Raw genomic sequence first — 14,321 nt, 5'->3', positions numbered from 1 at the left:
CCATACTCGCCAACATTACACATAAAAATGGAAGTTTGGAAAGCCAAAAATCAGTACAGACCATAATTTTTTTTAGCACATCTATGATCAGGTCTGAATTAGGCTCAATATGTGGTATATTTACGTAAGTGCAAGTTTACAGAAGAGATATTACCCATAGCAACCAGATTCTAGGTATTATCTTCTAGAGGGTACTAGATAAATAAGTAGAACCTAATTGCTACAGGCAACATCCCCACTTCTGTATAACCACACTTTAGTAAATATAGCCTCTGACTAGTGATGTCTTTAGAAGACAAAGATATGAAGCCAGGACACTATATTGACATAATGCTCTTGCCCCTTTGAAGCCAAGTCACTGCTGTGAAAGGACAGGTTCATGAAAGCTGTTAGTAGTAACATAAAGGGGTTGTCTTAGAGAGAGAACAATCCCTTCTCTATTGAAATTTGTTAAGTGATAATAAAATACAAAGAAAGCTGAACCCCCCAAGGGGATAGCTTGGCTGATTATGTGTAACCCCCCTGCACACTCCTCCCCCACCTCTACGCACAGGCACACAGAAGAATCTAGTTCTGTCTTTGGGTGATCAGCCTTATACCACAGATTCATTCTGCATGGCTGATACCCAGCAAAACCAGCTCACAATGGTAAAACATGAATAGGTAGGTCATTTATATTTCTCTATAGGCACATGCCAGTTTCAGCCTTCTGTACAGAAGATATTGTGCATTGTACGTACCCTAATATATGTAATATGTAATATGTATATATATGTAATATGTAATATATGTAATATGTAATATACATATTATCAGCCTGTTCTGCCAATATGGATACAAAGGCAGTAAGAGATTAGAATAACTACTTGTCTGTCTGTCTGTCTGTCTGTCTGTCTGTCTGTCTGTCTGTAGTATTGAGGTTCTTTATACTGTAGTATATGGTTGGTACATCTATACTATCATTCTTTAGAAATAATACATGTTTACCTGATCATATTATCACATTTACAGCAAAGTTAATTCTCTTTAAAATGACCTGAATGAAAATGGATTATCCAGTCATCACCTGTACTCTGGGGGGACCCCAGTCCAGGCGAGCAAGCCATTGCATCTCTGACACATCTAATGCATTCTTAATGAGTTGCACATTAAAATGGTAATGTGAATTCCTTAACCCATATTGCTTTATCTAGTAATCCTTTTTGAGGCGCCATCAACACTGAAAGAATTATTACTGTGACAATGACATTACTTAGCTGTGAGATAACCAGATCGCAGTCCCTGAAGAGCTCATCTAGTCAATGAGACTCTCAAAAATTGCATTAGATCACAAATGCACCTAGAACAAAAGCGTCATTGACATCCTTTATAAACAGTACACCTGAAACACGACCTGACCCACCAGAGCCCACCTGCTGCATGGGGGAGGTAGAGTGAGTGCACAGGCGGGATATGGAAATTGACTATAAAACATTGCAGCCATTTCTTCTGACCCAGGTCAGCGCCTGGAAGTGAAACATAAGGACGAAATGATGCAGTCTGCTTAAGTGTTGGATTCCATTCCTTGAGGGCCCATTCACACCTATCTGCTGTTTCAGCCATGTATGTCTGAAATGCAAATTACAAATAGGAAGAATGGATTCTTGTTGGCAGCTGCTAAGACTACAAAAGATCTGCGTGAATTACTTTTTTTTTTTTTTTACCCATTTTCCCAGCACATGAGTGTGAACTGTTCTGAGGACCACACACATAATAGACTTTAGTGATATAGGGGCCATTTTATCACAATACGCACCACAGACACGGCTGTGGTAAAAAAAAATCGTTCGCATTGTGATGTTAAAAAAAAAAATATTAAAGGAATTTAACAAAATGAAGGTTCCAGGACAGAGCTTTTGAGAAGGTTCTGATCTGGCGTATAAGGGACACACAGGGTACCTGTTTGTTTTAGCATCCTGCTTTCGTAATTGAAGACGTTCTGAGCATGCACAGTAGGTCAAAATCAATGTCCCGAGTCTCTGGACAATGGGCCGAATTCCGTAAGGATAGTTAATTCTGCTAATAGAATTTGCTATCCTTTGGAGCACATGCTGGGGGTCGCCCATCGCTGGGCAAGGCCGCCCAGCATGCTGACCAGAGCTTCCCCCCCTTCAACAAGCAGAAATTGCGATCACAGCAGAAATAGAGGAAGCCTCCTGCCAACTCAGCTTAGCTGCGCCGGCAGGAGACCTGTCGCCATCTTCCCGATTGCGGCAGCTGCATGTGACGTCACGCAGCCGCCGCAAATACACCCCTAACATACCCCCGTTCACGCCGCAACACTCCCGTATGTCCGGATCCGCCCCCGAAACCCTCCTCCCTGGAAATGGAGAGTTGCCTGCCCCGCAACCGCCTCTGCCTGATTGACAGGCAGAGGTGATTGCATATTCTGCACACCCCGCCCCGCAGAAAATGCGGGCGAATGCGCAGGATGGGCGCTGCGCATTCGCCCACATCTTTTTCAGTGGACGTAGTTCAGTGGAAGATTGCCGCAATCGCGCGGCAATTCAATTCCCGCGCATGCGCGATAGTTACTTTCGCATCACGGACGGACGCGATGATTGTATGATCAATTTACAAGTGAATATAAGGTGTTGGGATGCAGGGCTGGCCACCACTAACCCCTGAGGAAGTCCTAATATGAAATAAGGGACGAAACGCGTTGGGAATCCACTGGCACTCCGCTCTTCACTAAGAATTAACAGAAAAGCGTTTATCTATTTTTAAATTGTACGAGTCCACCTATTTGTTTTGTCATTTTTTTGTGTTATTATGTATTAAAAAATAAGATTTTACTTACCGGTAAATCTATTTCTCGTAGTCCGTAGTGGATGCTGGGGACTCCATAAGGACCATGGGGATAGACGGGCTCCGCAGGAGACATGGGCACTTTAAGAAAGAATTTAGGTTCTGGTGTGCACTGGCTCCTCCCTCTATGCCCCTCCTCCAGACCTCAGTTAGAGAAACTGTGCCCAGAAGAGCTGACAGTACAAGGAAAGGATTTTGGTAATCCAGGGCAAGATTCATACCAGCCACACCAATCACACCGTATAACATGTGATAACAACCAGTTAACAGTATGACAAATAACAGAGCATCAGGCCCAACCCTGATGCAACCATAACTTAACCCTTATTGAAGCAATAACTATATACAAGTATTGCAGAAGAAGTCGGCACTTGGGACGGGCGCCCAGCATCCACTACGGACTACGAGAAATAGATTTACCGGTAAGTAAAATCTTATTTTCTCTAACGTCCTAGTGGATGCTGGGGACTCCATAAGGACCATGGGGATTATACCAAAGCTCCCAAACGGGCGGGAGAGTGCGGATGACTCTGCAGCACCGATTGAGCAAACACAAGGTCCTCCTCAGCCAGGGTATCAAACTTGTAGAACTTTGCAAAAGTGTTTGAACCTGACCAAGTAGCCGCTCGGCAAAGCTGTAATGCCGAGACCCCTCGGGCAGCCGCCCAAGAAGAGCCCACCTTCCTAGTGGAATGGGCCTTAACTGATTTTGGCAGCGGCAATCCGGCCGCAGAATGAGCCTGCTGAATCGTGTTACAGATCCAGCGAGCAATAGTTTGCTTTGAAGCAGGAGCACCAAGCTTGTTGGAAGCATACAGGATAAACAAAGACTCTGTTTTCCTGACCCTAGCCGTTCTGGCTACATAAATCTTCAAAGCCCTGACCACATCAAGTAACTCGGAATCCTCCAAGTCAGTAGTAGCCACAGGCACCACAATAGGTTGGTTTATATGAAAGGATGAAACCACTTTCGGCAGAAATTGTGGACGGGTCCGCAATTCTGCTCTATCCGCATGGAAAACCAGATAGGGGCTTTTATGTGACAAAGCCACCAACTCTGACACACTCCTAGCCGAAGCCAAGGCTTATAGCATGACCACCTTCCACGTGAGATATTTCAACTCCACCGTTTTGAGTGGTTCAAACCAGTGGGATTTCAGGAAACTCAACACCACGTTAAGATCCCAAGGTGCCACTGGAGGCACAAAAGGGGGCTGAATATGCAGCACTCCCTTTACAAACGTCTGAACTTCAGGTAGAGAAGCCAACTCTTTTTGAAAGAAAATGGATAGGGCCGAAATCTGGACCTTAATGGAACCCAATTTTAGGCCCAAATTCACTCCGGACTGTAGGAAGTGAAGGAAACGGCCCAGCTGGAATTCCTCCGTAGGAGCATTCCTGGCCTCACACCAAGCAACATATTTTCGCCATATACGGTGATAATGTTGAGCTGTCACGTCCTTCCTAGCCTTTATCAGCGTAGGAATGACCTCATCCGGAATGCCTTTCTCTGCTAGGATCCGGCGTTCAACCGCCATGCCGTCAAACGCAGCTGCGGTAAGTCTTGGAACATACAGGGCCCCTGTTGCAACAGGTCCTGTCTTAGAGGAAGAGGCCACGGGTCCACTGTGAGCATTTCTTGCAGATCTGGAAACCAAGTCCTTCGTGGCCAATCTGGAACAATGAGTATTGTTCTCACTCCTCTTTTTCTTATTATCCTCAGCACCTTGGGTATGAGAGGAAGAGGAGGAAACACATAGACCGACTGGAACACCCACAGTGTCACCAGGGCGTCTACAGCTATCGCCTGAGGGTCTCTTGACCTGGCGCAATACCTCTGTAGCTTTTTGTTGAGGCGGGATGCCATCATGTCCACCTGTGACAGTTCCCACCGACTTGTAATCTGTGCGAAGACTTCCTGATGAAGTCCCCACTCTCCCGGGTGGAGGTCGTGTCTGCTGAGGAAGTCTGCTTCCCAGTTGTCCACTCCCGGGATGAACACTGCTGACAGTGCGCTTACGTGATTCTCCGCCCAGCGAAGAATTCTGGTGGCTTCCGCCATCGCCACTCTGCTCCTTGTGCCGCCTTGGCGGTGTTACGTTCCTGGTGCTCAGAACAGGAGAGATGTTGCGTAGTGAGTCCAGAGCACCAGGACGTGACGCTGAAATAAGGTGTGGTGTGGAAATAGCCCCTAGCACCCTACCTCCATTGTTTTACCCGTGTGTGACTATGGTTTCTTGGGCCCACGGCAGCCGCATTTGAAGGGCGGATTAGGTCTGCCCAACTCCGATGCCCCCAGGTGTTAGAGTGAGACAAGGTGTGAACCGAGACAGGATAATAACAAGGGGACCTCTAACTAAAACAACAGAAGGCTAGGGGCTACTAACTACCCTAAAACTAAATATATGTGCGGCACGCCGCCAAAGGAAAAGAACAACAGAACATACCACTGTCCACACCCCACACGGCACCGTCGTGTACCGGGGAGGACAGTGAGAAGCGGAGACCTCCGCAAAAACACCAGTACAAAACAAAAGCAAGGATTAAACGGCCTAGGCCGCAACACACGGCAGAAGCCGCTACTCACGGAACCGGGAGAGAATCCCAATCAACAAGAACCCCCAGATGACTGCAACAGGTTCAATTGGACTGGAAGGATTCCCAGGACCGGCTTCAGAACTCCAGGACTCAGGAGCACGGGGAGCAGAATCGACCAGATACAGCAGACCAGGAGCAGACTCAGCAAGGCAGGAACAGCGTACAGGAAGCTATCACCGACGAGGCTGCAGTGTGCTGGCTCCCATAAAAAGGCCCTGCTGGCCAATGACAGGAGGGCCAGCAAGACCAGCCCCCAGACACTAATTAATAGTTGTCGTGCAGCTGCCCTGCTGCACGAACAACTGATCCGTCTTATCTGGCAACGGGGAACGCGGTCCGCCAATGGCGTCCCCGTTGCCATGGACCCGGCGGCTGAGGACGCCCGGCGTCCTAGCGTTGCCAGGGACCCGGCGGCTACAGTACGCACGGCGTCCTGGCGTTGCTAGGCGCCGGGCGGGCAGCGAGGGAGGTGCGGCGGCTGTGAGCGTCGCCCGGAAGCAGACCGAGCGGCGCCGCGGACCGCGGCACCTAACAGGCGGTTTACATGAGCCACTGCGGTGATGTTGTCTGACTGAATCAGAACCGGTTGGTCGCGAAGCAGGGTCTCCGCTTGACGTAGGGCGTTGTATATGACCCTTAGTTCCAGGATGTTGATGTGAAGGCAAGTCTCTTGACTTGACCACAGACCTTGGAAATTTCTTCCCTGTGTGATTGCACCCCAACCTCGGAGGCTTGCGTCCGTGGTCACCAGGACCCAGTCCTGAATGCCGAATCTGCGGCCCTCGAGAAGGTGAGCGCTCTGTAGCCACCACAGGAGTGACACCCTGGCCCTGGGGGATAGGGTGATTAACCGATGCATCTAAAGATGTGATCCGGACCATTTGTCCAGTAAGTCCCATTGAAAAGTCCTCGCATGGAACCTGCCGAAGGGAATGGCCTCGTATGATGCCACCCTCTTTCCCAGGACACGAGTGCAGTGATGCACTGACACCTGTTTTGGTTTTAATAGGTTCCTGACCAGTGTCATGAGTTCCTGAGCTATCTCCATCGGGAGATAAACCCTTCTCTGGTCTGTGTCCAGAATCATGCCCAGGAAAGGCAGACGAGTCGTAGGAACCAACTGCGACTATGGAATATTTAGAATCCAGCCGTGTTGCCGTAACACTTCCAGAGAAAGTGCTACGCTGATCAGCAACTGCTCTTTTGATCTCGCTTTTATGAGGAGATCGTCCAAGTATGGGATAATTGTGACTCCTTGCTTCCGCAGGAGCACCATCATTTCCGCCATTACCTTGGTAAATATTCTCGGTGCCGTGGAGAGACCAAACGGCAACGTCTGAAATTGGTAATGACAATCCTGTACCACAAATCTGAGGTACGCCTGATGAGGTGGATAAATGGGGACATGAAGGTATGCATCCTTTATGTCCAGAGAAACCATAAAATCCCCCCCTTCCAGGCTTGCGATGACCGCTCTCAGCGATTCCACCTTGAACTTGAACCTTTTCAGGTATATGTTCAGGGATTTTAAATTCAATATGGGTCTGACTGAACCGTCCGGTTTCGGGACTACAAACATGGTCGAATAATAACCCCTTCCTTGTTGAAGGAGGGGAACCTTGACCACCACCTGTTGAAGATACAATTTGTGAATTGCAGTTAACACTATTTCCCTCTCGTGGGGGGAAGCTGGCAGGGTCGATTTGAGGTATCGGTGAGGGGGCATCTCCTCGAATTCCAGCTTGTATCCCTGAGACACAATCTTTATTGCCCAGGGATCCAACTGGGAGTGAACCCACTTGTGGCTGAAATTTCGAAGACGTGCCCCCACCGGGCCTAGCTCCGCTTGCGGAGCCCCAGCGTCATGCGGTGGATTTTGTAGAGGCCGGGGAGGACTTCTGTTCCTGGGAACTAGCTGTGTTGTGCAGCTTCTTTCCTCTGCCCCTGCCTCTGGCAAGAAAGGACGCACCTCGGACTTTCTTGTTTTTCTGTGATCGAAAGGACTGCATTTGATAATACAGTGCTCTCTTAGGCTGTGAGGAAACATATGGCAAAAAATTTGACTTTCCAGCAGTAGCTGTGGAGACCAGGTCCGAGAGACCCTCCCCAAACAATTCCTCACCCTTGTAAGGTAAAACCTCCATATGCCTTTTTGAGTCGGCATCACCTGTCCATTGCCGAGTCCACAGGACCCTTCTGGCAGAAATTGACAAAGCATTTATTCTAGAACCCAGTAGACTAATGTCTCTTTGAGCATCTCTCATATATAGGACAGCGTCTTTAATATGCCCCAAGGTCTACAATATAGTATCCTTGTCTAAGGTATCAATTTCCTCAGACACGGTATCCGTCCATGCTGCTACAGCACTACACACCCAGGCCGACGCGATCGCCGGCCTCAGTAAGGTACCTGAATGTGTATAAATGGACTTCAGGGTAACCTCCTGTTTGCGATCCGCAGCATCTTTGAGGGTAGCCGTATCCTGTGACGGCAGGGCTACCTTCTTGGATAAGCGTGTTAAAGCTTTGTCCACCTTAGGGGAGGATTGCCAGCATAACCTGTCCGTTGGCGGGAAAGGATACGCCATAAGAATCCTTTTGGAAATCTGCAGTTTTTTATCTGGAGATTCCCAAGCCTTTTCACATAACTCATTTAGCTCGTGTGAGGGGGAAAAGGTTATATGACGGATGGATCTAGCCAATTTTGGCTGTAACTTTGCATCATCGTAATCGACACTGGAGTCAGAATCCATGTCGGTATCTGTGTCAACAATTTGGGATAGTGGGCGCTTCTGAGACCCTGACGGCCTCTGCGACATAGGACCAGGCACGGGTTGGGACCCTGACTGTCCTGAGGCTTCAGCTTTTTCTAACCTTTTATGCAAGGAATTAACATTATCATTTAAAACCTTCCACATATCCATCCAATCAGGTGTCAGCGCCGTCGGCGGAGACACCACATTCACTTGCTCCCGCTCTACTTCCACATAGCCTTCCTCAACAGACATGTCGACACAAGCGTACCGACACACCACACACACAGGGAATGCCCTTTTTGAAGACAGTTCCCCCACAAGGCCCTTAGGAGAGACAGAGAGAGAGTATGCCAGCACACACCCCAGCGCTATCAACCCAGGAATAACACAGTAACTTAATGTTAACCCAGTAGCTGCTGTTTTACATTGATTTTTGCGCCTAATTATGTGCCCCCCCCCCCCTCTCTTTTTACCCTCTTCTACCGTGTATCTGCAGGGGAGAGCCTGGGGAGCTTCCTCTCAGCGGAGCTGTGGAGAAAAAATGGCGCTGGTGAGTGCTGAGGAAGAAGCTCTGCCCCCTCGGCGGCGGGCTTCTGTCCCGCTTAAATATGCAATTTTTGGCGGGGGCTCATATATATATATACAGTGCCCAGCTGTATATATGTTAAACTTTTGCCAAAAGAGGTCCCAAATGCTGCCCAGGGCGCCCCCCCCTGCGCCCTGCACCCTTACTGTGACCGGAGTATGTGAGGTGTGTGGGAGCAATGGCGCACAGCTGCAGTGCTGTGCGTTACCTCAGTGAAGAACGGAGTCTTCTGCCGCCTGTGAAGTCTTCTTTGCTTCTCATACTCACCCGGCTTCTGTCTTCCGGCTCTGCGAGGGGGACGGCGGCGCGGCTCTGGGATCGGACGGCGAGGGTGAGATCCTGCGTACGATCCCTCTGGAGCTAATGGTGTCCAGTAGCCTAAGAAGCAGGACCTAGCTTCAGAGAGTAGGGCTGCTTCTCTCCCCTCAGTCCCACGATGCAGGGAGTCTGTTGCCAGCAGAGCTTCCTGAAAATAAAAAACCTAACAAAATACTTTCTCTCAGCAAACTCAGGAGAGCTCACTGAAAAGCACCCAGCTCGTCTGGGCACAGTATCAAACTGAGGTCTGGAGGAGGGGCATAGAGGGAGGAGCCAGTGCACACCAGAACCTAAATTCTTTCTTAAAGTGCCCATGTCTCCTGCAGAGCCCGTCTATCCCCATGGTCCTTATGGAGTCCCCAGCATCCACTAGGACGTTAGAGAAAATCTTTTTTTAATGATACTACAATATCAGAGGCTTTCCTTCCCATTTGGGAGCTTTGATTTTTTAAGGCACTCCAAATTGATGATGTAATGACGGAAACACCATCCAATATAGTGCAGTTTTTAATGTCAGTGCTTCATATGAGTATTATTTGAATCTTTCTGAACCACTTAGAGATTTGGTGCTGCACCCTTAGTAAATGGTAACTAAGCACACTACCAAAAGTGGGTCAGCACACTCTCAACAACATATATTTGTACTTATCCATTTTTTATATAATATTCTGAGCACTCAAGCACTTTATTGCACATATTCACTTTATTGCAACTATTGCATGAACCTGCACTATGTCACTTTAAAGAGCAGATTACTGATATATTGTCTTGCATATACGTACAAACTCCACACCAATATCCGAACGGATTAAAGAGGAGAAGGAGTATGAATGAGGGACACCCTGATGCAAAGACACTCTGTATAAGGCACCTGTTCTACCTATATCTGGTACACATATTTGAATGTTACCTGAGGATTTTTAATGAATCATCCATTTTTAATGAATCATCCACAAACACTGAAGGCGCGACTGAAAACAAGCCCCGTTGGGAATTGGACTATTTAGAAATCTGGTCGCGACACCATTATAACTGGGAGTGTTCACTTATTTATTTATTGTACTTTATTGTATAATACACCAAAATCTCTTATTGGGAAATACCTGGTTGCAAAATATTAGGTTGTAGCGCTATTTGCACTTTTCTTACACAATATATATATATATATATATATATATATATATATTGTGACAAGAACACTGGAATAGTGTTTGAGGCCAGGTATGTTTGTCCCAGGTTCTTGTCTTACATGTATTAGGAAAATGTTTTCTTTTGTCAGAACCTTTTCAGTTTATTGGAAAAGCTGGATAAGGGCCCTGAAAGAGAGATAGGGCAAGTTCCAGACATTGGGCCCAGTTTGGGTCTTTGGCCTCACAGAGGGCTAATCAGGGTTTCAGCTGTGTAAGTGGGTTATAGGGCTGCTAGCCTGATTAGTGGAGGCAGACTGCCTGGGAAGACTGCAGGATCTCTGTGAGAGAAACACGCTTCCTTATACAAGTGAGCCAAACAGTGTTGACTGGAAAACTCTGTGTTTTTTTGTTTAGAGACAGTTAGGAACGTCTTGTGTTTAGTTAGTGCCGGACAGGCAAGATATTTTCTTTTGATGTTTGTTTTGTTTTCTGTTTAATAAAACTGGTTGTGGCCAGTGGCACCATAAAAACTGGACTTGTATGACTTCTCAGCTGCTGCCGGCTGCCATCTACCCCAAGAAACGGGTTTCGGTTCCCCTACAGCAGGGCTGGCAAAACCGGTCCTCGAGATCTACCAACAGGTCATGTTTTCCAGGCCTCCAGGAGATCTGTAGAATTGTCAATTAGGAATGAATGCAGCACATCTTAATTAGTAATGACTACACCTGTGCACCAGCTAGGTGGTCTGGAAAATATGAACTGTTGGTAGATCTCGAGGACTTGTTTGGCCAGCCCTGCCCTACAGTGTTACAACTTGGTGGAGAATGCGAGCATGCCGTTCTGCGCAAAAGTGAAATCCGCAGCTTTATGAAGCCTGCAGAAAACGGTGGTTTATGCAGATACAGCCCAGTGTGAAGTTGCTGAGACTCACCCCTGAGTGTTTGATATATGTCCTTGGTGAAAGCAGCTACAAAGCAGCCTGAAAAATCTGTCGACATGGAGGAACTGCTTAAAGTCTTCCTGCAAGCTACAGCGGCTCAGCAGGAGGCCATCAGACAGCAACAAGTGGCAATGGAGGAAAATTGGAGGCAACAGCGTCAGGATAGAGAGGCCTTAGCAGAAGTGGTGCAGAGCCTTGCAGCCCTGACTGGAGATGTGGCCATCAGTGCTCCGACCAGCTCTAGTTCTAAATGGGCCAGTCACTTCCTGCAGAAAATGACAGAGGCTGATGACGTGGAGGCCTACCTGACCACGTTTAAAAGGACTGCAGAGTGTGAGAACTGGCCGAAAGCACAGTGGGCCAGTCTGCTGGCACCTTTTCTGTCAGGTGAGCCACAAAAAGCGTACTTTGATTTAAGCCCTGCTGAGGCTCGGGACTATGATAAACTAAAGACTGAGATCCTGACCCGCCTGGGAGTCACGCTGTCAGTACGAGCACAACGGGTGCACCGTTGGGTGTACGCCATGGAGAGGCCTCCTTGCTCCCAGATGCACGACTTTATTCAGCTAACAAAAAAATGGTTACAGCCAGAGACATTAACTGGTCCCCAGATGGTTGAAAGAGTCGTCATGGACCGCTATTTGAGATCTTTGCCCGTGGTCCTGCGCAAGTGGGTGAGCCATGGAAACCCGGATACTGCTGACCAATTAGTGGACATGGTAGAGAGGCACTTGGCGGCAGAGGAACTACTGATGACCACCCAGCAACCCATAGATCCTCGACAGCGCCCTTCCGTAAAGACTGGTAAGACTGTTCCGTGGGAAAACGTTTCTGGGCGGATAAGAGAACGCAAGGCTGGAGAGACTGTAAACACTGGCCCTGGAGACAGGCCAATGGGGCTAGAAAGGTCTATGCTGCCCAAACGGGGTTGATAATCGTGTGGTTAAATGTTTTAGGTGTGGTATGCCAGGTCATGTTATTGCCAATTGACCAGTCACGCAAGAACCAATGCAATATGATGCTGCCTTTGAATGTCGCAGAATGTCTTTCTTTGCTAGGTTAGCCTGTACTGTGGTACCTTCACCTGAGCTGGAAAAACAAATCTGTGACTGTTAGGGTCTCCTGCCCTGTGCTGCCACGTCGTCATGGCAACCGGGAGACAAGTACTAGCGGAGTAACCTGAGCGCAGCTGATACTCCGGTTCGGGTCTTTTGCTGTGCAGTGGTTATAGGCTCTGTGCACGGCAGGGGATCCGGTGCTGGTTTTTGTGCTCACAGTCTGTGAGGTCTGAGTGGGGCGTGGACAGCACCTGCTTTATAAGGCCTCTTTCCAGGTTAAGCAGATGCTGCTGAATCTTTGTTGGTTAGTCAGTTCCTGAAAGTTAGCCAGTACTGTGTAGCTTTGTATTTGTTTGTTGCTTACTGCAAATAGGCCTGGGGATTTGGTATTACACTCTGCCAATCCAGACCTAGCAGTAAGACTGGAGTCAGTCGTTTAGCTTGCTGGGGTTCTGTTACTACTCTGTGAACTTAGCAAGTTTGCGGCTGTATTCTAAGACTTGCCTGTCTAATCCTGTCTCACTGTGCTAGGTGTCAGGGGTCAGTTTAGTGGCAGTAAACTGAACCTGTGCACTGCAAGTGAGAATTAGGATTGTGGAGACTCTCCTTGTGTCTATCATTCCATCTTTGACCAAGGAGTTTACTGCCACACCCGTTGGTAACCCTTTAGGGTTTTGCTGTTGCCCTTAGCAACAGCATTTCGGGTTCTCTATGTATTAAAACACAACATCTTGCTTTTCCCATCTGAGCATTTCTAATACAAGGGAGATACCCAGTTCCTTAGCCTCTGGGCTTCTCTGTTCACTTTGTGTGTATTTTGTTACCCTATCACCTTCTGTGTACGTTATGTCATATTCCCCAGTCTGTCTGTGAGTCCATTTGTTGTGCATAATAGTTCTGACACCAGTACTTTCCTGCAGGCACTGGTGTACATAACATATTCAGCAGCCTAATACTCCTGTTGAAATTTTGTGGGAATATGGAGCATACCCCTCAAAATACGTTGCAACAGGTGGTCGATCAGGTGCAGGTCCTGACTCGACAATTTAATGATCTGTCCATTAAAATGCACACCTCCCAGGCTGCTGGCGGAGCTCCCGCAGCAGCAGCACCTGCAGGGGTTAAGGAGCCGAAAGTAAATCTCCCGGATCGTTTTTCTGGAGATCGCTCGCAGTTCTTTTGTTTCAAGGAGAGTTGCAAGCTATACTTCCGGCTTAGGCCTCAGTCTTCTGGGTCGGAGATTCAGCGGGTGGGCATAGTGATTTCCTTGCTACAAGGAGACCCACAGGTCTGGGCATATGGGTTGCAGCCTGACTGTCCGTCGCTTAAAAGTGTTGATGCTTTTTTTACGGCACTGGGCATGTTGTATGATGACCCTGACAAGACGGCCTCGGCCGAGGCTCAGATTTCGATCCTTAAGCAAGGGCGAAGGCCAGTTGAGGTTTACTGTACGGAGTTTCGGAGGTTGGCCCATGATACCCAGTGGAATGACCCAGCCCTGAGACACCAGTACCGAAGAGGTCTTTCTAACCAGATAAAGGACCAACTGGTACAATATCCCTTGCCTGATAGCTTGGATCAGCTCATGCAGTTATCCATCCGGGTGGATAGACGGCTGAGAGAGCGTAGGCTTGAAAGGGAGACTGAGATTTCCTTCCTTCCCAAGGGAACCTCAGACTCTGAGGAATTTTCCGAGGAGCCTATGCAGATTGGGGCTACCCGCCTCTCCTCGCGTGAGAAGACGCGGAGGAGACAGCAGGGGTTGTGTTTGTACTGTGGGAATAAAGGTCATGTGGTAGTATCATGCCCAGAAAAGCCGGAAAACTTCAGGGCCTGAGGGTGATGGGAAATATCCTGTCAGGCCAGAAGTCAGAATTTCCTAAGAAGACTTTTATCATTCCGGTGACCTTGAAGATCCTCGGTCAAACTGTCAAGACTGAGGCCTTTGTGGACAGTGGGGCCGACGGGGTTTTTATGGACCGCCAATTCGCCCTGAAACACTCTGTTCCCTTAGTACCCTTGGCATCGGAAATTGAGATTTGTGGGTTAAACGGGGAACCATTATCCCAAGGTAAAATTACCTCTTGC

General features: G+C 48.2%; 1 long non-coding RNA gene across 2 annotated transcripts in view; it reads left to right on the top strand.

The window, feature by feature from the left end:
- Positions 1-572: 572 nt before the first annotated feature.
- LOC135058164 (uncharacterized) overlaps positions 573-14,321 on the top strand; it is a 106,432-nt gene continuing 92,683 nt past the window's right edge. For both annotated transcript variants that reach the window (XR_010244647.1, XR_010244648.1), the window contains exon 1: positions 573-663. This is a non-coding gene — a long non-coding RNA (uncharacterized LOC135058164). The remainder of the gene's footprint in view (positions 664-14,321) is intronic.

Source organism: Pseudophryne corroboree, chromosome 3 (assembly GCF_028390025.1).
Source record: "Pseudophryne corroboree isolate aPseCor3 chromosome 3, aPseCor3.hap2, whole genome shotgun sequence".
NCBI classification, from domain to species: Eukaryota; Metazoa; Chordata; class Amphibia; order Anura; family Myobatrachidae; genus Pseudophryne; species Pseudophryne corroboree.
This window is presented reverse-complemented; position numbering and strand designations above follow the sequence as displayed.